Source organism: Ceratotherium simum, chromosome 19, assembly GCF_057802395.1.
Source record: "Ceratotherium simum simum isolate JZ-2026a chromosome 19, ASM5780239v1, whole genome shotgun sequence".
NCBI lineage: Eukaryota > Metazoa > Chordata > Mammalia > Perissodactyla > Rhinocerotidae > Ceratotherium > Ceratotherium simum.
This window is the reverse complement of record NC_141918.1, coordinates 34,745,993-34,771,033: the sequence shown is the minus strand read 5'-3', so window position 1 is coordinate 34,771,033 and position 25,041 is coordinate 34,745,993.

Here is a 25,041-nt window from a genome sequence, read left to right as displayed (position 1 = left end):
GGCAACGTGGTAAAGAGCTGTGTTTTTAGACGTAATTTTAGTTTAATAGACATTAAATTTGAGATGCTAGTGTGTCACTCGAGAGGACATATTGATGAAGAAATAGGACTGAGATTCGAGTTCAAGGGAGAAGTTCAATCTGGAAATATAAATTTGGGAGTTATCAATATACATAGAATTTTATGCCATGGGAATTTGTCAGATTCCTCAGGAAGAGACTGTAGATAGGAAATAGGCCTTAAGAGTGAGCTTGGACCACAAGCATGTTTAGAGGTCTGGAAGAGGAGGAGTCAGCAGATTAGACTGAGACGTCAATGTGTGGTATCCTGGAAATCAAGTATGAAGAAGCCAAGTTTTAAGTCAAGCTTCAAGAAGGAGGGAGTATTTGTCTACCAAATGTCTAAAAAGGGAAGTTACAATAAAGACAGAATACTGAATATTAGATTTGCTAGTATGGAATTGTTGATGATAGTAACAGGAGTGAGTTCAGTGGTACAATGACTATGATGGCCTGAGTGGAGTGGGTTAGGGAGAAAAAGTGTAGTGAAGATGTGTAAATAAGGATTTTAATAGCCTTTGTTTATTTAAAGGAAAATAAATGCAGTTACTCCAAACATAAAATGAATAAAAAAGAGTAGATGGTGGCAGAGAAAGAGCCCCCTCTACTTTTTATCCCATTTGCAGTCATGTTGAGACATCCTCATGCAATACTCTGTCTCCAGGGAATATACTTTGAGACCACATATCTAATAAGATACCTTCCAAATCTTTACGATTAATCTTCTTCAGAATTGATTCCACGGCTTCCTCAATAGTGCATGTTCTCTTAATAGTGCTGAGGCTTAATGGTGACAGAGCAGATAATGTTCTTGTCCTCGAATTTTTCAAAATTTTAGTTGAATCAGAGTAAGAAATAGTAATGTGGCTCTTTTTGCATGGTGAATAAGGCTTAAAATAGCAATAAAGTTATTCAAATCATTCTAAGGACTAATTCAAGAAATTTTTTCCCCAAATGGATATAAACATTCAATGTGGACATTTGACCAAAAGTTCTCAGGCCTCTCTATGACCAAGTCGGATGTTTTGTCCAGTCATGCAAAGAAAAAAGACTCAATACACTTTGTGGTTAATTGTTTTCAGTATCAGAACCCATTCCAGACATAGCTGTTAGTTAATGGTTCGATATGAACAGTTCCCAGATGTGCTGCCTGCACCATGGCCAAAACAGCGTGATATCTATTTCATTAAATAGCAAAAAATATTCTTTTACACTTGGGATTAACTCATGCAAATGAATTATAAATCTTCCATAAATGTCTCCTGGAGGTTTCCTCCACATCTAATTTTAAATGACTAGGATCCACTGCAAGTGGTCCCACCACTCATTCAACTGAAACACAGTGATATAAGTTTGTATTTATTGAATATAAGATGCAACAGTGCACAACATAATTCAGGATCTGCAGTGGCAAGTTCCCTGGGCCTTCAGAATCTAACAGTATTCTTCCATAGCTTTAGGCAGTCATTGGTGGCACTATGCAAAACTTCCCTAACAAGGCTAACGATAACAGTGATAAAAACCTAATCATAGAGGTAACTGTGGAACTTCTTTATTTTTTATTTTCTTTTATGGGCAATATTTGTTCAATATAAAGATGTCTTCTTTTATAAAGACAGATAAAGAGAATAAAATTATATCTTTTGTTATCATCCTAACTGTTGAAAATATGTTTATCTGCTTTTGTGGCAAGAAAGAGACAGAGATCAAACAGTAATATACACAGAAAGAAGAAATAGAAGAAGTTTGGGCCAATTGGGAATATATTCCCTTTAGGCAGCATTGTTCTTTGATTGGGAAAGCTCCTTGACTTGCTATTTGTCTGTGAAAGATGGGGGGCTTCTGACTTCAGTCTAGATGAGTAGCATTTACTAAACATAATTACAGTCGTGTCATGTAACAACGGGGATAGTTTCTGAGAAATGCATCCTTAGGCGATTTCGTCATTGGGTGAACATCATAAAGTGTACTTACACAAACCTATATGGTGGTGGTATAGCCTACTACACACCTAGAATGTATGGTACTAATCTTATGGGACCACCATCGTATATGCAATCCATTGCCAACTGAAACATCATTTTGTGGTGCTTGACTGTAGTAAAATGGCTAAACATAATGAACAGAACTTATGGCATTGTTTCTGTCAATTAGAGAAGCTATATGGGCTAAGAGGAAATAGGTCTAATTGACTTTGGAATTAAGGAGTTTGTCGTTAGAACTGTCTTTCAGTATGATCGGTTTCCTTTGCAATCCTATGTATTTTTTACTATGCATTAAAAAACCTTATTCTGATAAAGGGTTCACAAACCTCACCAGACTGTTAAAGAGACATTTAAAACTATTTTTTAGACATCCTGCTTTAAGGAGAGATGATGCTAAATAACAGCACTATAGAATAGAGCCCACAGAGGAACGTAACAGAAAGAAATTCACTATGGAAAAGAGAGGACAGTAAATTTCTAGGAATCATGGAGCCGTTAGATTTGATATAATTTCTTTCCTGAGCTGTAATTACCCTCCATCACTCACAAATCTTTATTAAAAACCAATTACATATAAAAGCTTAATGTTAATGCTCTTTAGAGGAGAGATGGAAGGGATGGTGGTACTAAAAGGACCAGCAGCAAATGAGGAGAAGACGGAGGGATCCAGCAGAGGCATGGGGGGAGGGCACAGTGAAGAGTGATTTGGACACAATAATGTGGTAAATGTTTTTATCCAAAACGTGCTAGAGGAAGGACACCCTGAGCGGGCGGGCGGGGGGGTGCGGTTAGGGGACAAGAGACTAGATCCTGCTGTTGTGGGGAAATATGGTCTCAAGACAAGTACAACTCCAGAAGGATGGAGAACTTGTGGATAACCAGAAAGGAGATAGTTTATCTATTCATCAACCAATCTATCTGTCATGTATCTATATAAAAGAGACCATATAATATCCTATAAATTGCTTTTCTTTTTTAAACATATACTAAGGGACTTCTCACTTTTAATAAATGTATTCCTATACCATCATCAGTCTTAATGACTATTACCTCAATGTATGAATATAATTTTCTTTATCCTGTAACTTATTTTTATGCATTTAGGCTATTTCCTTTCTTTCTTTTACTGTTTATAAATGATAAATGCCCAGTGCCTCAAGTATTTATTTAATGAATACACTGCGTACTACAAAAAAAATCTTTAAATTAATTTTTGCACATTTGTTCAACTATTTCTTTATGATAAGTCATTAGAGGTGGAATGATCAGTCAACCAGTATGCACACTTCTTAATTGCAGCAGTTACAACAAATAAAAACCCATTTATCAATTTGTTCTAAGTTTCAATGTACAGATGACAATTAAGTTGAGTAGATTACTTAATTAAGAGATAATAAAACACTCAGAACATCTAGGGTAACTCTGTAAACACACCTGTAGGAGTTTCTCCTAAAAATTTTATCTGGGCTAGGTGTTTAAAGGAAAATATCAGTTGCTGTTCTTACTGTACACAGTTATGAACATGGGCCTAAAGTAGATTTATTTTTGTTTATAGTTTTGGATATGAAATATAGATCTGATGACTAAATTGAACACAGGTTAAAAGCTAAATTGATCTGCATAAAACTGTTAACAGATCTTGTCTCAATGTGGTCAAGCTGTTCTAGACCTACTGACCAACTGTCATCCTCACAGTTCCTTTCACTGAACTTTTGAATTGCTCCACTCTTTCTTAAGGCCTATGTTTTGCCTGGATATGACCATTGTAACAGTTTCAGGAACAGTGGATATCACGTAAATTTTCTGAGTACACATATGTCTGAAAATGTTTCTATCTGGCCCTTATGCTTGATTGTAGTTGAGCTGGGTATATCACTTAAGGTTCAAAATAACTTTTCTTTGAAGTTTAAGACATTGCTTAATTGTCTTCTGCCACTGAGGCATTGCTAATGAGAAGTCCAATGCTCTTTTGATACTCCTTTCTTTGCAGATGATCTGTTTTTTTCCCCAACTAGAAACTTTAGGAATCTTCTCCTTATATTTAGCGGAATTTTGTGAGAATGCATCTTGGTGGGGATGCATTCTTGTTTTCCTTCATTCTATCTATACTTAGTAGCATGAACCTGCAGACTGTATCTTTCTTCAATTCTGCTAGCTATTCACCTATTCCTTTTTGATTTTGATGTTTTATTCTCTTCAATTATCTTTTTTCCCCTGAATTTCCTATTTGTTGAATACTCCTCCTGCATTGATGCTTGATGTATCTTAAGTGTTTAACCATTTTCCCTCCTATTTCGTTATTTATCTGAATTCTCTTCTCAGCTCTATTTTGCAACTCTGAAAGTTTTATGTCAACTGCCACATTTTTAATTCTGAGAACTCCTGACCTCATGGATTTTTACAGAGCTTCAATTTTTGTTGTATGAAGGCAATATCATCTCACATATTTCTGTGAATATCAATTAGATATTTAATTTTTTTTTCTGAATTCTCTCTCCAAGAGACATCCACTGAACATCACTCAGAGCTTTGTGTGTAGTTCCAGTAGAGCAGGCCAGCGAGCTGCCCTTCTTCCTGAGATACTGAATGAGGAGAGTTTTTGATCTGGAGCACTAGCATCCGCAATGGAAACCCACCCATCCTAAAGAGCAGATTACCACCTGTATCTGCCCCAAATGAGGCATTTGTTATGTCTGAACCAGCACCACGTCCCAGTGATTCTGATCCAAGACTGATATTCTTTCCTTTCTGCTTTTGGCTGAGTGATCCAGCAGATATGATCATGGCCAATTAATTTTATATCGTAAATTTTTAAATATTTCACATAAGGTACTGGTTCTTTATAGTTACCATAGTCTTTGGTATGTAATATAAGTCATATAAAATTATATCATTTTTGAGAATATGAGTCACTTACAATAATACAGTTATTCACGTTTATAGAAGTTTTCAGGAGTGCAAATAGTTTACATAAGACATTTTAGTTGAGTAAGCTCTGCTGTGCCAAGAATGCTGAATTTTCCTTGAAATGTCAATGCTTTGAAGTCTAAGGAAAATATTCTACAGCTCCACGGCAGCTGTTTTCAGGGAGAGTTATAGTTAGTAGTTTATGGTTGCTGCAGTATCCCAGTTAATGCCATAGCAGTGGGGCTTAAGTCCTGTCAGAAACACAAAAGTCGCTGTATTTATATGGAGAGCAAAGGGTATTTCTGCAATACAGTTAAAGCCAAGTCAGGGTTTTCAGCCAGTGAAACTAAGATCTCCTACCCTTTCAAAAGTACCTCTCTAATGGGGGAGGGGCATATCTTTTGACCTATCCATGAGGGCATTTAACATAAGTGTGTCAGGCCAGAGAGGAGCCAGGAAGATGCCTGTCATCTGGAATCTCTGGCAAGTTCCACAATGGCAAGGCCTTCCTGAATAGCCAAAGAATTTTAGGAAATCTGAAAAAATTGATTTGTAGTTTAAGTAACGCAAAAAAGATTTTAAAAAATACACATCTTCTTTGCAACAGTTGATTTTTCAGGACAGGCAATTACAGAGAAAGTTTACCCCGTACTTCAGCCACACTGCTATTTCTCCATGAGGACGTCTGACTTTCGGTGAAGAGTCATCAAGTGTCTGCTTCCTGAGAGACAGAAGTGCCATAATGCCCCTGGGATATTGACCCGCTAGGGACTTGTCAAACATTTGTGGAGGCTATCAATTCTTGCCATCAGGTGGCAAAGCAGAAAGGCTAACAACAGTGGTTTAGAATGTCATAGCATACTGACTTCTCTTGAGGTGACTAAAGTTTTAGCCTCAGTTGGTTTAGGTCTCAGTTTCTTGGGAAGATTTTTTATTGTAACAGCAGAGAATACATTTTGTTAAACATAGGGCGGGGCACTGGATGGTAGACTTATGTTGAATGCCTCTGTGGAGTTTATCGTTAAGAAATACAAAAGTAGGAGCAAGAATGTAGACGTTCTTAGAAGAATAGTGGATAAGAGAAAACAGAGAATATAACAGGGAAAACATTTCTTAAATGATTCAGTAGTTTACAAAGGTCACAAAAACGTTCAATAAATATATGGTTGTTCAGGCAGGAAATTAAAGGCTTGAAAGAGTTAATCTGTGATTGGACAATGTCAGTATGCCAATACTGACCACCCTGGAGATAGAAATGTGCTCTAATTGGCAACTGTGAATATGCTGTAGTATACGTGCAGATGCCAGATGTGCTTAGATTAACATCAAAAGGGCAATGTTGTTGCTGATCCACTGAGTCTATTCCAGCAAGAATACAGGCATGCCCATGGATAAAATGACAGAAGCCTTGGCATAGTGAAGTAATTTCAAAATTTAGGGAGAATTTAGAGGACATCAATTTCGGAAACCTCCAATTAGAGGTAACAAGTTCCTCCTTCTGTGTTTTCTATAATGCCATGCATTGTGTTGTGGCTCAGTAAAGTTCAATGATAACTTTGCGAAGAGTGACTCAGTGCCTAGGTTCAGGGGAATTTTAATTTGAATGCAACTTCCAACACAGTACACAGTCTCTCAAGAGATCAAATTCCTTTTGGTAGATAAAATAAAAACATATTACTCTACTTTGAGACAAAAGTAATAACATTTTACTGAGTGGCAAAGTCATGTAAATATTAAGGGTTTAATAATAATAACTAATAACATTTAGAAAGACAATTATAATTGAATTCACCAAAAGATATTTAGGGTAGAAGGACTGAATTCTGCATTTATATATATACTTAACTCCCTGCTTTAGGTGATCAAAAAAATGTATTTAGTACAAGTCAGTTAGAATATAATTTATATTGGGCATCACTCTTAGAGTATATTATATATTTATTATCTTATTATTGAAAGACTCCCTAATCTCACTTCTGTGCTATCCACAGGGACATTCTGTAGTAGAATTCTGAGCAAAATTCTGACGGTAGAGATTACTGTTCTTTATTTATTTATTTATTTTAAGATGGAGCTTGTACCTTACATAGAAAAACAGGAAGAAAAATCAAATTTAAGGAATGATTAAAAAAAAAAAACAGTTCAGAGAACAACCTCTGGTATTTCCCTAGCTCAAAAATGTCAATTGGCGGGTACTTTTTGGATTACACATCGAAGTGAAAAAGTGCTAATCAGCAAGAGTTAGCCTATGAGTCACACCCCGGTCCTTGGCCACCCCAGAGCAGCCACAGGACCTCTGTGAATCACCGGAGGCCCTTGCTACCCTTCCCTGTGAACTTGAACCCTTGCCACAGAAACACAGGAGCTGACTCAACCGGCTTGCCGCATGCTTTTCTCATCCTTCATCCTGCTCCTTCCACTTTTTTTCTTTTTGGATCACTCTGTACTGAGTAATCTTTTTCCTATTTTTTTGTTAACACTCTTTAAATCCTATTTGGATAGTCAAATGCAAATGCTAGACTGCTAAGATGCCTATTTTCTAAAGTGAATAAAAATTGCGGGAAGAGAGATAAACAATATTAATTGACCTTTTCAAGGGGAACTTTGAAAGACATCTTGATATATTAAAGAGCAGAGTTTATCTTATCAAGCACCTGAATGGCTAAAGGTAAAAATTAAAGCCAGCCGTGTCCCTTCCAACTTTCCCCTCCCCCTGACAGATAGTCTCACGCCGTTACCCCTATGTGAGTTTGCTGGGGCTCCGATAACAGAGTACCACAGACTAGATGGCTTAAACAACAGAAATTTATTTTCTTATAATTCTGGAAGCTAGAAGCCTGAGATCAAGGTGTTGGTAGGTTTGGTTTCTTCTGAGACCTCTCTCCTTGCCTTGCAGATAGCCACTTTCTCACCCTGTCCTCACATGATTGTCCCTCTGTCTGTGTTTGTGTTCAAATCTCCTCTTCTTATAAGGATACCAGTCATGTTGGATTAGGGCCCCATTTGAATTCAAGTTCCTCTTTGAAGGCCCTATCTCTAAATATAGCCACATTCTGAGGTTCTGGGGGTTAAAGCTTCAACATCTGAATTTTGGGAGTGGGATCCAATTCAACCAACAACACTGTCCAGCAACATTCTCCTATTTTATCTTTGATGATAATTTCCTCATTGTTATGTCATGGTAAATTATTGTTGCTACTGCTATACTGTTTAAAAGAAGGCACAGATTTTTATGATGAAATATCTTTTGTTTTGGTAGTACTAGACATTTGTTTAAGAAATATTAGAAATGTTGCCTTTGTGTTCCTACATTATTATTTAATTCTGATTCTTAACCAACATCCCTTTCATAATGTAATAAAAATCAGGTCTAAACTTTAAGTCTTAAGATGTTATTTCTTGTAATTAAGCATCTAATGTTTTCAAATAAGCTGCCTTCTTTATTCTGTGGACTACCTTCCAAGGTTTTTGTTGTTTATTTGGTTTTTTTAATACAAAATATTTGTCTGTAATAGAAAATGAAATAGAATTTCATAAGAAAGCATAAAAGGGAGAGGAAGGAAATAGTAGTTTCCAATCAAAGTGGGAGAAAGAGGAAGAGAGATGAAGAACACAGGCAGAAATGACAAAGAATGCACCGCCAGCTGGGGTGCCCAGTTCGTCTGAGGCTTGTTGGAAGGTGGCAGAATGGCAGGCTTCAGGGCCACATGCTCGTAGCTCTGTGTAACACACTTGGCACGGCTAACTTTTAGCAGATTGATGATTGTGACCCTTCAGCATAATGACAGTGAGGTTAATTTTTAAAAATCAATGACAGGTTAAATATTCATTTCATCTAACGTCCGGCCATTTAAAAAAACTATAGTCCCATATTGTCTTGCTCAATCCATAGTGCAGATATTCATAAATTAAAAACATGTCCAATCTGAGCACTAAGTGTGTTTCTTTCTCTTTCTTTTCTGAGCATAAATTAAAAACACAGAAGTGTCTTCGATGGTGGATGTTGTCCAGGGCTTAGCCAAAAAAAACAAGAGTCCCTGTTTCACTAATCAGAGTTGTCACTAGATGAATGCAACCTGGAGAGGAAGATATTTCTAGGGGACTGTTTATTAGCCCGGAGTTGAACATTTTTTCAAACGGTATTCTAATGTTGTCAGTGCCTAAATGTGTATGCGGTCTTTACCGGTACTGTGGCCATTTGGCTTTTTAACACTATTTTGCTTGCTAAGAGTGCTAGGGTTAAAAAAATTAAATGAAACAAAATAAAACAAATCAAAACTAAACCCAATGAAAGTACTCTACCTCAACGCATAAGTTTATCTATCACCCTATTACTAAAATCAAAGAATAAGCTGGAAATAAAGATTCTTGAAGCTGCAAAGATCAACCTAAAGAGTAGAAAAATAAGACCAAAAACTAACCATTCGATCACTGTTAGCAGAAACAAAGCAAGCATTGCAATTTGCATTATGTTTGTGTATTTCCAAAAACGGAGTAAACTTCATTCATACGTACATGGTTGGATATTTTGTCTTAGCAGTAGTTTTTACAGTGAAACACACTTATATAAAATCACAGCATTGCATCTCCTTCTGTTCATATAATTTTACAAATTTATTCTGAAAATTGGCTCCGTTTTCTCTGTAAGCTAAGGTGACCTTAGTGAGGTTGCTGAGTAGTCATGAAGTGTAGGAATGTATACATTGGCGTGTGTTCTGAGAGTGTATGTGTGTGTATATGCACGTACATGTGTGTGAGACAATTTAACCCATAAAATAATATATGGTACTTTGAAATTAATTGTGCAGGTGTTTTGATTACAAAGAGCTCAAGTAGAGCTCTCATTTAGAATTTTATCTATGGATCATCTCACTGAAGGAAATCACTGCCTTGAGTTTTCAGATGGATATTGATTGATTGCTAAGTTTGTAGAGTTGCCTAACTCCATAGTGCCACCAATGGGTTTCTCATGGTGCCTTTACTGTACTGGCACTTAAATTTGAGGTTGGAAAGTAGAGTGGTTTTCTGATTCCCTTCTTTTGCACTGTAATTAAATGTTCAGTGATTTAAATTTAAATCCCATGGCCCTAAGCAAGACTGAACAAAGCAAAACAAAACAAAATTCGTGATTGCTTATTGAGCCTCTGCTTTGTCCAAAGCACTGTGGGTGACTCATTTAGTAAGATGAGACCTCTATCTCCAGGGAGATTCCTGTCAGGCCCATTGTTCTTGGAAATGCTCTTTCTGGAGACTGTGCAAGAGTCCTTCCTCTCAGGATATCCCAAGATTTTAGGAGGCAACTCTTAGTGAAGGGAGTACTATTCTCCACTCTCCTAGGAAATAAACCTGCTCTACTCAATCCCAGACTCTCTTCTGTCCTCCCAGCAGGTTGGAAATTCCTCCAGGCATGCCTTCCAGAGACGGATCTGTAGGCCATCTCACTGGATCCAGCTGCCTGGGTCCCTCGTATGTGAGGCAGAGATTCTGGATCAGAGTATCTGCTCTGCAGAAACAAATTCTCCCTCAAGTGCATCATCTCTAGTTCTAGACGGGGTGAGAGGGGTAGAGACAGGGGCATTAAGAGGCAGATTGCTTCCTCACGTCTAAACCAGAGTCTCCAGGCCAGCCTTATTAGGAAGAAAGCCAATAAATCTATCTGATTACTACATCTAATTTTTTAAATTTTAGTTGGAATTTTAGAGGGTAGAGATAAGTAATATTTATTGTTCCTCCACACTCATGCAGCTGAACACCATCAACAGAAACTTAAAGTTCTTTATACAACCTGCAACTCCTAACAAAGTTACAAGAACACTATAAGGTCCTGTTAATGAACTAATTAAATTGATGTTGCAATCAGAAGTCCATGTTTAATTGTTTTTATTGGATAGGAAAAACTTAATGAACATACTTCAGTAATGTTGAATTTATTTATAGACATTTGTTTAAGTGTTCCTGCCACTCTACTCTGGCCTTATCTTGAAAATTGCATAAATGTACTATCATTGCTACCACAGTACAGTCATGTGTCACTTAATGATGGGGACATGTTCTGAGAAATGCACCTTTAGGTGATTTCGTCGTTGTGCGAACATCATAGAGTATACTTACACAAACCTAGATGGGATAGCCTACTGCACACCTAGGCTGTATGGTACTAATCTTATGGGACCACCCTCGAATATGTGGTCCACTGTTGATGTCGTTATGTGACGCATGACTATACTACATAACTTTGCTGCTCAGAAGACAGCACAATTTTTGGTTGTCAATGTTTATTAAGAAAATGATCCGGAAAAGCAATATAGATTATTTGAACAGCAACAAATGAGAGAGTGTTTAAAAAAACAAATGAGGAGGAAATGCCCAGAAGCATGAGGCAATAGAAAAGTCTCCAAGTTTAAATTTGGGAACTGGTCTGTAGCATACATCCGATGCCTTAACAAAGGTAGTTATAAACTTGTTTTCAATGGCAGTTAAGAGTCATTTTCAAGGCTTTTAGTAACAAAATTAAGTAGAGGATGTTTGTTTGGAGTGTGTTTGTGTTCTGACCTCCCTCCCTGTACCTCCTCTTCCTCCCATTGTACTCTCTCCTCTGCATTCAGCTACCTTATGTCTGCTTTGGCACTTGCAAGTTCAACTGTGGTAGGTATAATTCAAATGTGACCTCCACTCTCTCCAAAATTCTCTGGAAGACCAATCCAGAATTACCTCCCTATGAAACTTAGTTGAATTTCACACTTTGGGGTGGTTTCCTTTCCTTCCCTGTCCCAATTCCCCAATTCTTTACAGGTTTTTCCTTGGAACACTATTTAATTTTACTTTCACATATTCATCATCTCAGGGTCTAATTTTGGGAACCTCAACCTACAACACTGGGCCATATAAATAGGCTGCATGTAATATGCAAATATGATCTGAGTAAAGCAATGTCTCATTCTTATCTAGGTTTGAGATCTTAGTACTTGTAAGATCAGAGTATAAAGTGTGGGTATTGATCATTTGACTGATTATTTTTCTTTTTAAGATTTCCATTGGATCAGAAATATCCTTTCAAGTTTTCACCCTTATTTATAAAAAGCGGGCAATGTTTTAGGTTAGGAATGTTTGCCTCCTAATTAAATTTTAGCAGATCACGTGTCAGGAAATGATCTATATTCTCCTAACTGTGTCATTAGCTGTGCCTAGGCAACTTAGATAGGAGGAAAGAGTCATATGGGTAAAAATAAAAGGAAATTAATACAAAAATGAATGAACATAGATTTTCAGATACTATGCATCTTGAAAAATGTTTGAAAGGCTATTTAAGAAATGGTTATTACTGGACTTTTGCTTCTGGTAATAGCAGCCTAGGTAATTCAGACCAAATCTCTTACTGAGAGCAACTAGAAAAACTGGATAAAATATTTTTTAAAATCTGCTTGAGATTAGCAAAGAGGTAATAAGGCCAATATCTACAAGAAAAATCAAACCCAGAGGGTTGAACCCAACACTGAGGGATATGTTTTCTCCAAGGACATCTGCCCTTTCTGGATTAGGTCAGAGCTTTAACAATCTTCTGGAATTAAGGCAACAGAAATAGAATTCCAGAATCACTAAGAAGTGAAGACCCTAGTAACTTCCCTAGGTTTGGGGTTGGGATTCTAAAGGAATAAACTCTAGAATTAAGGATGAATGAAAGTAAATAGACACTCAGAGGGACTGGAATTCAGGTAATAAATTCAATCCCTGAAATTAAATTAAAGACTGCTAATGTCCCTACCTGTCTTCACAAAGCAAAGATTTGTCCTTGTCTCCTGCATCAGTTATTGTATGAGGGCTGCCCCAGGAATGGGTGTGACCTGGCATGATGTGGCTCTATGCAGTTGAGACAGTCCTAGAAGAGGCTGACGTCATAAGGCTGCCATCTGACAGTACTCACAGCAGTTGGGGCAACAAGTCCTTCAGTGAAGGGGGATCTGGACGGCACACTACAGTGTCTGCCAGGATACAGAGTTAAAATATATTACCAAAAACACCAGATAAGTCAGGAGGGATATAAACTGAGTTAAAAAATTCAAAGTTTATTGCATTTTCCCAGATGAATTAAAAGCACTGCTTTAATTACATATTACGTGATTCCAACTGTATGACATTCTGGAAAAGGCAAAACAATGGAGACAGTAAAAAAGATTGGTGGTTGCTAGGGAATGGGGATTAGAAGAGGAGTGAATAGGCAGAGCACAGAGGATTTTTAGGGCAGCTAAAATACTCTGTATGATACTATAATGATGGATATATGTTATTATACATTTGTCCAGGCCTATAGAATGTACAACACCAAGAGTGAATCCTAAGGTAACCTATGGACTGTGGGTGATTATGAAGTGTCAATATAGCTTCACCAATTGTAGCAAATATATCACTCTGGTAGGGGATGTTGATAATGTGGGAAGCTATGCATGTGTAGAGGCAAGGGGTATATGGGAAATCTCTGTACCTTCCTCTCAATTTTGCTGTGAACCTAAAACTGCTCTAAAAAAATGAAGTCTTAAAGCACTGCTTTACGTTAGACTTTTATTAGTTAGTGATGTGTATTTTAATTTCTAGGATAATACTGAATAATAGTACAAGAGTGAATAACAACCAAACTAAGAGTGGAAAAGTTGTGAATTAATAAAATCAATCCAAAGGATGGCAAAAATGGAAATATAAATGCACAGAGTATAGCTATATAGCAAAGGATGAAATGTTAGATTTAAAACAAGTATATAGTTATTTACACTAAGTTTAACAAAATAGATTAAAAGAAGAAATAGACAAATCCATAATCATAGCAAGAGATTCTATTACATTGATAGAAAAATCAGAAAAAAATTTATGATTTGAACAAAAACATTAAGATCAAAATAATTTATATACACAAATCATTGCATCCAACAATTGCAGAAACTCATATGGAACATATTTTTCAAGATCACCTGAAATAGTTCTGAATAATTACCAAATACAGAACCTTAAGTAAGTCTCAACAAATCTCAAAGTATTGTAATCATCCAGTTTATATTCTTTAACTACAATGCAAATAAGCTAAAATTTGAAAAGAGAAAACACTGTATGTTTAAATATTAAGGGAAATATTTCTAATATCCCACTGATTGAAAAGAAATTATAAAGGACATTAGACAAAGGAAATTAAGAGCCTTACATGCATATATTAGAAAAAGGTGATGAAAATCAATAACAAACATCACAGGAAGTTAGTAAAATAATTAAACCTAGAGAGAATAAAAAATAAATAAAACAATAATGAACAGAACTTAATGATACAGCTTCTTTTTAAGTTTCCACTTGTCTCCTGAAATTAACTGTCCATCTCTTCACCCATTATATCCATCTTCTCCTGTAAATTATTTAACATATAAAATAGTTGCTTTTAAGTTATCGGAGTGTCTGGGTTATCTGTGAGTCTGCTTCTATAGGCTACTTTTCCTCTTGATTATGGGACACATTTTTATGTTTTTAAAAATTTCTCATAATTTTTGTTATATTCTGGACAGTTTATGTAGAAAAGATGAGGAGATTGAACACTAATACATTTTTATTAAGATTTGTTTTATCTTTTGAAAATAGTGCAAGCAAACCCTTTTCTGTCTGGTGGTTAGGATGGTGACTAATCATCAGATTCTTCCAAAAGTCAAGTTGAGGTGAGGCTGAGCTGAAGCTGTGATTAAGTCGAGTTTGTCTCTGGTTAGCCCAACCCTCATTTCCCACACCACTAATGCTGAGAGGAAGTACTTTTTGATCTTGTTGGTATTTGAGCTGGGAGAGTTTGGGGCTAAACTTTCAGCTAGTTGTTTTTCAACCCTAGCAGCGTTCCTGGATACAAGCATCATGCAAATACAGGAGACTCCATAATTTCAAGACTTCGCTTTCAGACTCTCAGCTTTTAGGAGTTCCTCCACTGGTGCTTTCCCAGAAGAATATGGGGGAGGTTTGGGGTAGAGAAGAACTGCGGGCTGAAAAATGTTCTTTTACATTTGTGGCTCCTCTAAATTCCAATCCAATCTATTAGTTTACTGCATTCACATTTGGTTTCTCTTTTCTCTTCAAAGTCTTTCCATCAATGGCACATCTGTTCCTCTGACCACCTGTGTTGAGACCAGGTACTTGAGCCCCAGGTCTGAAAGCTGCAGCTGCTCTTTGTTCATCTAACAGGGGTACCTTCCTCTCTAGAATTTAATTCATCACTGCTCTTTGACAGCCTAACAAAAAAAAATGATTTTAATTTTATTGTTATTATTATTAATAATAATTATTATTATTGTGCCATGGGAGTAAATGTCTTTCACACTACATATTTCCTAATCAAAAATGGAAATCTACCTGAACCATTTTATTTTATATTTAAATTAAAAATGTATTTAAAAAGTTATTTTTATCAATACAGTAAATGAAGCTTCCAGAAGGCAAAATAATTGTCACATAAAGATAGATTTACAAAATTGTATCCATTTAACATATCTACATTGCTTTAACAACATGAAAATTTGTATAATTCCAAAAAGTTCAAAGCAATCTTGAACAGATTTCATTAGAGTGAACAGTGTTCAATAATTCTCAGTTCATCTTTTATATGATTATGTAAAGATGAGAGATAATTAGATAAAAGGTAGCCTGCCAGGTACCTTGTGATCACTATATTAGTTTACATTTCCTTTATTTTGTAATATTCAACTTACCTATAACTCAGAAGAAAATCTGTTAAAAAGATTTAGTGCCTTTCTTCTTTCCTGAGTCTATCAGAACATAAGGGAATTGTATAGTAATAAAAGAAGTAAATAAGGACTAGAATAAGGATTTACTGATTAAGAATACCTAAAATATTTAAATCTAAAACAGATACAGAAAACTACCAAAAAGACTGATAATATCTTTTCAGCAACTTTTTCCCTAGGATCTATTAATGTTATATTTCTCATTGACTCTGATAAGAGATGTTTTATTTTAATTAATTCACACAAATTAATTTCATGTGAATTCAAATAAATTTTGAAGGAGTATTTACTCTCTTCCTGGAGTAAATAGCAAAAACCTTAATAAAAATGGATATTAATTGTTTCTGTATCTATCCTAGGTAAAATGAGTCATCAAAGTAATAGTTCTAAGGCTTGTCTTGAGTAAATCTTGTTGTAAGTATCTATTTTGTACACTAAGCACCTAAGTATCATAGTTCATTTTCTCCCAAATCTTATTTTCACTAATTATAATTATATACAATTATGATGTTATTGTTAATTTATAAAAATTTTCTATACAATTTTCAAAGACTTATGTGGAAGAGAAAGGGTGTAAACTTTTTTCTAGGCCATGTTTGGTCTTTGAGTAGATGATGAGATTATATATTATATTCTTCATTATTGCTAATCTCCTCCTCTTTCGTGCAAATTTTCTGACATGAAAATAACTCTAATACGTTACATGTTAGGTAATCACTATTCTCTTCATTCACAGAAATTGTAAGTAAAAGTTCCCTACCATCACTTGGTTGATAGATGAAAATAAAGGCTGAAGTGGTTTTTCCCTGTTGATATCATTCATATTCTGGATGAGAACTGGAGGCCACCAAATAGTAAGGCGTTGTTTGGTTAATAGCTTTGTTTCTTCTAGTACCTGAAAATCCGTAAGTTACTGCTGCTTCTCCCAGAACTCCTCAAAAGTAGGCTATTTAGGGCTCAGCTCAGGATGAGCACTTCTAACCACCCACCATATCTGATGAGGTTTCTAGAGATAACAGTTACATATGAAGATTAATCACTGCATTCTTTGTAATTTTCCCTCTATACTGTGTATCTCCCTCATTTTGTGCAAAGTTGGCATTAATTAACATGCTATTTAAAGATTAATTGATTCAATAAATGGATGAATAATGAGTGGAAGAATGAATGAAAATTGAGTTTCAGGAACGGAAGTTCAAACTCCAGTTAGCCTGTCACTTAAACTAGTTACTTGACTTTGGGCAAGCCAAATAACCTTCTTATGCTTCAGTTTTCTCGTGTCTAAAATAGGAATAATAATAATAGTACCTACTTTGTAAGGAGAAAGAGCATATTATTTATCATTTAGACTGGGACACTTCTGAATATGAAGGGGAGCTAAAATATAAAAATTACTTAAAATTTAAAAAATATGTATATATTGCCAAGCAAAGCAATTCCATTATATTGTGAGCCTCTATAAAATGGTACTATTCAAAAATTGTTTTCAAAAATAAAAGCATTTCTAGAAAAATAAATATTGCACATATTCACATACATTATATAAAAATTAAAAATCTTTTTATATTTATTACCTAAACATTATAAATGCATTAAGCAAAATATTCTTGACACATATTCACATATTTTATCTGATATTGTGCCACTTAAATTTTTAAAAATATACTTTTATTCACTACGGTTATTTTTTAAATTTTAAATAAAATTGTTAATATCCGCAATTTGTTCTTTTCTAGTCTATGAAATTCTTAATTATAAAAATTTGTCTCCATAGATGTTGAGGTGCCTGATAAGTTTGCTGCTGTCTGTTAAATGTAGGATACTCTCAAATCTACATTTTTTTATGTTAAAATTTTTACTTATTTTAGACCAAATATTTTGTGGATACTGTGTTTTTGCATTCATTAACAGTACCTCTCTGATGGATGGGTTAACTAACCTTATTACGGTAATCATTTTGCAATATATACATATATAAAATCACAATGTTGTGATTAACTTAAACGTACACATTATATATCAATTATATCTCAATACAGCTGGAAAAGAAAGAGTACTTTTTTCAACAAATATTTTTATGAGACAAAATATCCATCAGATAACTTGTTTCTATTTATAAAACTTTTGAATTTTAACCAAATTTTTAAAATTTTTACCAAATTTAAGCACCACATTTTTTAGTTCTTTTCATTTTTTCTCCATTTTAATAGAGTGTAATCTCTTCCAATTAAAAATAGGAACTCCATCAAATTATTCTGCTCACAAATTAAGATATTATAAACATTATAGAATTTCAAAATAAATCTTGTAAACCATTTGAACTCCTATGATTTAATTTGTTCAGTCCTCCCTTGCTTTTGTAAAGACACATTTTAATGTATCTTTGCTAAAAGATTCAAAAGCTGAAGATTTTTAGTACCTATTTATTGAATACTTTGATTAAGGATTCCCAATTGATTCTAAAAAAAAAATGCAACCAAAATCACTGATTGAAATCTTCAATATTATTGTAGGACACTTAGGTTGACTTATTAATGTAGTCCTTTGAAGGCTCCAACATTTCTAAAGTCCAAATGATGACGAGCAACCAAGACAGAAATCACATGCTACCATGTTAAAATTTTTCTTGTTGTTGAGTCAATATGTTTCATCCTGAAATTGTATAGTTTAGTTACCCTGTATTTTAAAATATTTCTATATTTGTGGGCATATTCTCAATTTGTCCCACCTGTCCCTTCTAACATTGTTGTCATTCATTTCACATATTTATAAGCTGTAATCATCCAATACAATACAAGATTTTATTTTACCTTCATTTATTCTTTCTCTAATCTTTCTTTATATAGATTTGAGTTTCTGCCCTATATTGTTTTTCTCCTCTCTGGAGAACTTCTTTTAACATTTCTTACAAGACAGGTTCACTGGCAACAAATTCCCTCAATGTTAGTTTTATGGGAAAGTCTTTATTTCTCCTTTACTTTTGAAGAATAATTTTACTGGATACAGGATACTAGGTCGGTGGGTTTTTCTTTCAATACTTTAAATATTTCTTTCCACTCATTTCTTGTTTACATGGTTTCTGAAGACAAGTTCCTCTATAGGTAAGGTTCTCTTTCTCTCTATCCTCTTTCAAGATTTTCTCTGTCTTTGATTTTTCTGAAGATACGACTAGTTGTAGAATTTTTGATGTTTATCTTGCTTGGTGTTCTCTGAGATCTGAATCTGTGGTTTGATATCTGTTGTTAACTTTGGGAAAAAATCCATTATTACTTCAAATATTTCTTGTGTTCCTTTCTTTTTCTTCTCCTTTTGGTATTCCCTTTTGTAATTGTCTCATAGTTGTTGGATATTCTATTTGATTTTTTTTCATTCTTTTTTTCTTTGCTTTTCCATTTGAGAAGTTTCTATTGACATATCCTCAAGCTCATTAATTCTTTCAGCAGCTGTGTTCAATCTATTGATAAGCTAATTAAAGGCATTCTTTATTTCTGTTTCAAAGTTCTGGATTTCTAGCATTTCTTTTTGAGTCTTTTCTAGAGTTGTTCTTTCTCTGTTTACATTACCTGTCTGTTCTTGCATGTTGTTCTATTTTTTGTTAGGGTGTTTAGCAAATTAATCATAGCTAATTTAAATTCCTGGTCTGATAGTTCCAAAATTTATGCCATATCTGAGTCTGGTTATGATGCTTGCTTTCTCTATAAAGATTGTGTTTTTTGCCTTTTAGCATGCCTTATAATTTTTTTTTGAAAGCTGAACATGAATTGGGTGAAGGAACTGAATTAAATGTGTGCATAAGTGTATTTATGTTTATCTGGCTAGGAGTTAGATCATTTACCATTCACTATAGCTATAGATATTAGAGGCTAAAATTTCCCCTGGTATATTTCGTTTTGACTCTTATACTGTCTTTAGGTTTCTCTAGAGACTCTAATTCTGTTAAAAATTTAAAATAAGTTAAATAATACTTATTAAATGAGGGAATATAATATTTACCTCTTTTATAACTGAAGAGAAATGAGTCCCATACTTTACTACACATTATATCTCTGCTTCTGTGGTGCAGACTCTCAAGAATTTTACATGAAAAAGAGAAGAGACATTTTAAAAAGAACTTCATAAATCTTTTATGATTGTTATTTTATGTGCCCCCTTTTTTCTACGCATTGAAATTTGTTATTCTCTCTATCTTTCTCAAAAATAAAAATGTAAATAAGACTGGGCAATAAGTTTGCCCTTTCTATACTAGTTGCCAGAATTCCCCAGGAAATAAATCATTACCAAAATGTACGCTACTGAGAGTACTAGGTGAATAATTCTCAATAGCACCAAGATACATAATTTTACTCTAATGAGGTTGCCAATTGCAGCCTTTCTAAATAGTTCACATTCTGGTTGAGAAAACTAAACAGTGCTGTTTCTGAATATATGTTAAGGGACACCACAAGAAAATGAAACCCCATTTATTCCTCACTCTGCACAGCAGAAAAGACTCCCTTTTCTGCTCTCACTTATTAGACCATCAATTAATTTCTCTTTACACTGCAGGACTCTAGCACAGAAAAGACTTAATAATTTCAAGCAAACCTGGAGAACAATGAGATGATCACTTCCCACTGAGGGCTTTGAGTGTTCATGGGGACCTGCTGTGTTTAATGTAGATCTGATACCCTATTGGGAGGATGCACTGCTTGTTCCCACATTAACTTTTAGATCACTGATCTGTGGGGTCTCTAGTACTCTGAACAAAATGGAATTCTCACCTATAAATTCAGATCTTCTGAAATTCATAAAAGTATCCAGTTTTTTAAAATAGTCCCTTTTCACTGTCATCTTGGAATTAGCTGCAAAGGATTTTCCAAACTTTTATAAAATGCACTTCTAACTATTAGTCTGCAAACTCGACTTATTTTGAACAGCTTCAATAATGGAGAACTTTATTCCTCATCAAGCAGCACATTCTGGGTGGAGAGATATCAGGTTGGATCCAGATTGTTTCATTCTAACTCTCATTCATTATCCTTCTTTCGTTATGTTTCTTTTTCTCCTAGTATCTTATATGGCAGCCTTTTAGAAAATGACACTTGTCACATCCAACACTCATTGGCACAATGAATGTCTCTTTCAAAGTGTGTGACCCCAGTTTTTTCAATGGTACCTCATACCACATCCCATCCTGTTCCCTCTTTAGGTGTGACACTCAGAATAATGGACCCAGGAATCTGTGAGGTCAGTGGATGAATTCTAGATTAGACATCCATCACTCTGCCTCTTGTTTGTATTTGAAATATACTCAAAGACTGATCACTCTCTTGGCTTAATAATACCCAGTGGCAGAGAGTCAGGAAAATTACAATAGGAAATGGGACTATCTTTGATGGCTTTACATCTCTTAATCTTCCTGATTTGGGGTCCTTATTATTCATAGTGTGATCTTTCTCATGTGCATCTGGAGGCTTCCCATCCATTGAAACTTCCTTTTCTGTGCCCTATCTCAGCAGGAATTTGGTCTTCTCTGTAGAAATTGGATTAGTGTTGACTTAATTAGAAAAATTAAATCTCAGGCTTAGCTGGTGATGTTTTTCTATCCGCATCAACCACACGATGTGCACAAATCCAACACTTTATAAATTGCTTAAAATAAGTGTCTTAACCCATCTGAAACACACATGTACCCAAAAAGCATTTAATGGATGGCTAAAGATGCCATACTCTATATTTAGAAACACAAAGATCTGAGCTGCCTTTATTTAGGACTGGTATGTAGAAAAGACAGACTTTTTCTAAACCAGTGCTACTCAAAGTGTGATCCCTGAACAGACATATTGAAGCATCTGGGAATTTAGTAGAAATGCAGATTTTGGGCCCCATCCCAGACCTACTAAATCAGAATACCAGAAGGTAGGGCCCAAAATTCCTTCCAGGAAATTTTTATGCAGCATAAAATTTGAGAAGCAAGCTTCTCAACCACGGCTCACTCATTCTCTGTCCTTTCCATGGGACTCTGGCTTCCTGTTGACATGACATCAAGTGTGGTAACCTGAAAGAAGCGTGTATGATATCCAACATTGGGTGTCTATAGTATTAAAGATGTTCAATTATCTGATTTGTTAGCTTGACCTACAGCTTTCTCCTAAAGAATCTCTCCTGCATTACTCCCTTGAACACACTTTTGTTTGAACAATTACTTAACCTGTAATGTTAATGGCATCCATCTTCATCTGTTAGGATTATATTCATCTTCAAAATAAAACCTAAAAACTTATCTCCTCCTTGTCACTTTCCTGACAAACCTAGATACCACACCTAGGAAAAAACTCTTCTTTTTCTAAACCCTCATATCACATCATTCATAACTCTCTTGTACTCATTGCCACATTCTGCTATGTGTAATAATTAAGTGTTCCTAGAAAACGGACGCTGAAACAAAAATTTATATGCTAGTAATTAATTAGAGAGTATAATCACAAAGAACAGAAGTAAGGGGAAAAGAGAGGAAGCTACAAGGGAAAAAAAAAATTAATTTCAAGAGGATAAATGCCTGCTATGGGTACTGCTTGCTATCAAGTACAACTAATTGGTTATTCTTGAGGAATCATCTTCACGGAGTCCATATGAACAACTGCATCTCAGGATACTCTGTCTAGAGTGAAGAAGCCACAGAAATGCAAGATTATGGGGGGCTTAAAAATATATGCATAATGAATTGTATTGAAATTAATAAATTCTTTTTTCTACACCAGAAATTTACAGTCTGGAAGTCCCCCTGTTATCATTTACTCTCTTTATTCTTACATCTGCCAACTAGATGTCTATGTCCAGTGCTATTTTGGAGTCTGTGTATTAACTTCTATAAAAACCCATAAAATAGAGTCTACAGTCTTTAATCTATTTGACAGATAAGGAATATGACCTCCAGCTAAGGCACTAAGTAGCTGATACTTTTTTTGCATGTCCATATTTTGGGAAGCATTAGAATGTTTTCCATTGCAAATTTATTTGAAAATATATGTAGTGAAAATGATTGCATTTGCTTTTCACCCAGCACCTGAAATCAAACATGCTTTCAAGATAAATTTTTATCTTGCTCCTGGCAGTCACACAAAAAGCTATAGGGAAATGCAAAAAGAATCTATACTTGATGCTGTGGGGAAAGGAACCTAGAGGCAGGCCTGAAAGGATGATTCCTTCATAGCACAAGCACTTCTTCTTAAGTAAAGATATTTGGGGCTGAAAAGAATGCCATCTCCTCAAGCTGCCTGCAACAATGCTTTCATATGGAAGGAAGTGGTCCAGATATACCACCTGTTCTAATATTTTTTAAACAGCTATTAAACAGAAGACAATCTCTTTCAATACTTTTTAACAGATTAATAAATTGAGCTATTAAATAAGCTTATCATCATGTGAATTTTATAAGAATATATATCCTAAGGTAGTTTTATTCTATGCAGAGTAAATATTTGCAATAAAAAAAATTACAACACAAGGGTTTACAGAAACTGAAACAATCATGAAAAAATTTACTCAGTTTAACAACCGCTCAATTCAACAACTGATGAGTGCACACTTATTAAATACTCCATTTTTTTAAAGAAAAATGTATGACACATCCATATTCCAGGTGCTTATTATGCAATATGTAGTATAGATGTTAACATCGTAGAAAACTGTAGAAGTATACTAAATATGTGAAGTAAATGAGGAGAGGATATGAAGGTGGAATAGTTTGATTTTTTAGACGCTCTCCTGTCACCATGACTGTTGTTTGTGTGCTTGACACTAAAGGTAATAGAATTTGGTGACCTAAGAGAGAAGATGGGTAGAGTTAGCTTCTGCCCTTTGGAGGGGAACAGGGGACTCTCTTCTGCCTGGACAAATCTAGCCATAGATTTCTTTTTTAATATAGTTGATAGAGCTGATTTGGGTGGGAAATGGGGGAAGAATGGAAGTTACGGTGGGAGGAGTCGGTGGGAGAGAAGAGAAAAAGAAATCTCTAAAAGTAGAAGATGAGTGATTACTAAAAATATATTCTGTTATTGAAATGTTTATATAGAATCTTCCTGTTCCTTGTCTTCTCAAAAAAAAAAAAACATAGCGCCTGAAAATAACATAAAGTTAGAATTTAAAATATGCATCCATGTGAGCAATGCCTCTAAGGATATTTGTGTTACTGAGCTATACATCACAAGAATCATTTGTGAACTCAATAGTAAGTGGGATTTCCAAAGGCAAGTTTTGAAGAGATTTGTAGAAAAAGCAAGGTATCTACCTTTAAAAAAATGTGTAAACATAGCCTACACATCATTCATAATCTAAGAATTTCAAAGCTCTGGAAGAAAATTTGTCTGAGGGAGCTTAAACCTCAAAACTAAAATCTTAGTTATTAACTGAATTTACATTTTATTAATAAGATGCTGTAGAGATGATCAATTTTCAGTCCTTCTATACATAACATTCATTAATTTAGAAATGCCTCTAAAATTACTTACAGGTGTTTCAAATACAAAATAATTATAACAATAAGCATTAATGTATTTATTTTGGATCTATGTATTGGATGTCATAAAAGTAGTTGTTTTGAATCTTCTAAAACAAAATGAAGTTGTGATTTTCTTTTAACAGATATAATCAAGTGGAAAGCTCAATTTCACTTCATGGATTTCTTATGTCCTCTTTCTTAACCAAATGTAATATGAATTCATTTGCCATTTTGTCACTAAACCTAGGTCACACTACCAGTTGATGTACTAAGTGGGACAAGTTGTTATAATTATTATGAATAATATACTTAAAAAAATCAAAAACTATAAATATATCAAAGCTGGAGATGCACCAAAGCTAGCATTGTCGGAATTGATGGATGGCCCCACCTTTTGTGAAATCTTACTGTTCACCCCAGCACCAAGACACCGCACTCATCACCAAACTGTCCACTCCATGAAATGGAGATTGCTGGCACGTATATGGAGTCTTTTTAGGTATAAGAAAAGTCAGATAGTGGATCCTAGAATCACTACAACTCTTGTTTGCTTCCTCATTTTTGTTCAAGTCTGTAATGGATTGCATATGATAGCATATCCTGAAACATACACTTACGCAGTGAGAACTTACATTGAGATTTCCCATGGCCTCGCTCCAAGCAGATAGCTTTACATCAGCGATAACATGGAATGCATAGGAGGTCTCTGCAAAAACACATCCCCACAAACTTTCAGCTACAGGTAACAATAACAGACCTCTTTTCTTTTTCTAAATCTTTAGAGGCTTCCTCCAAATGCTTCCACCTTCCCTGTCCTTTTTGTTGTGAGTCTATTTCAGAGGTATGTCTTTCCTC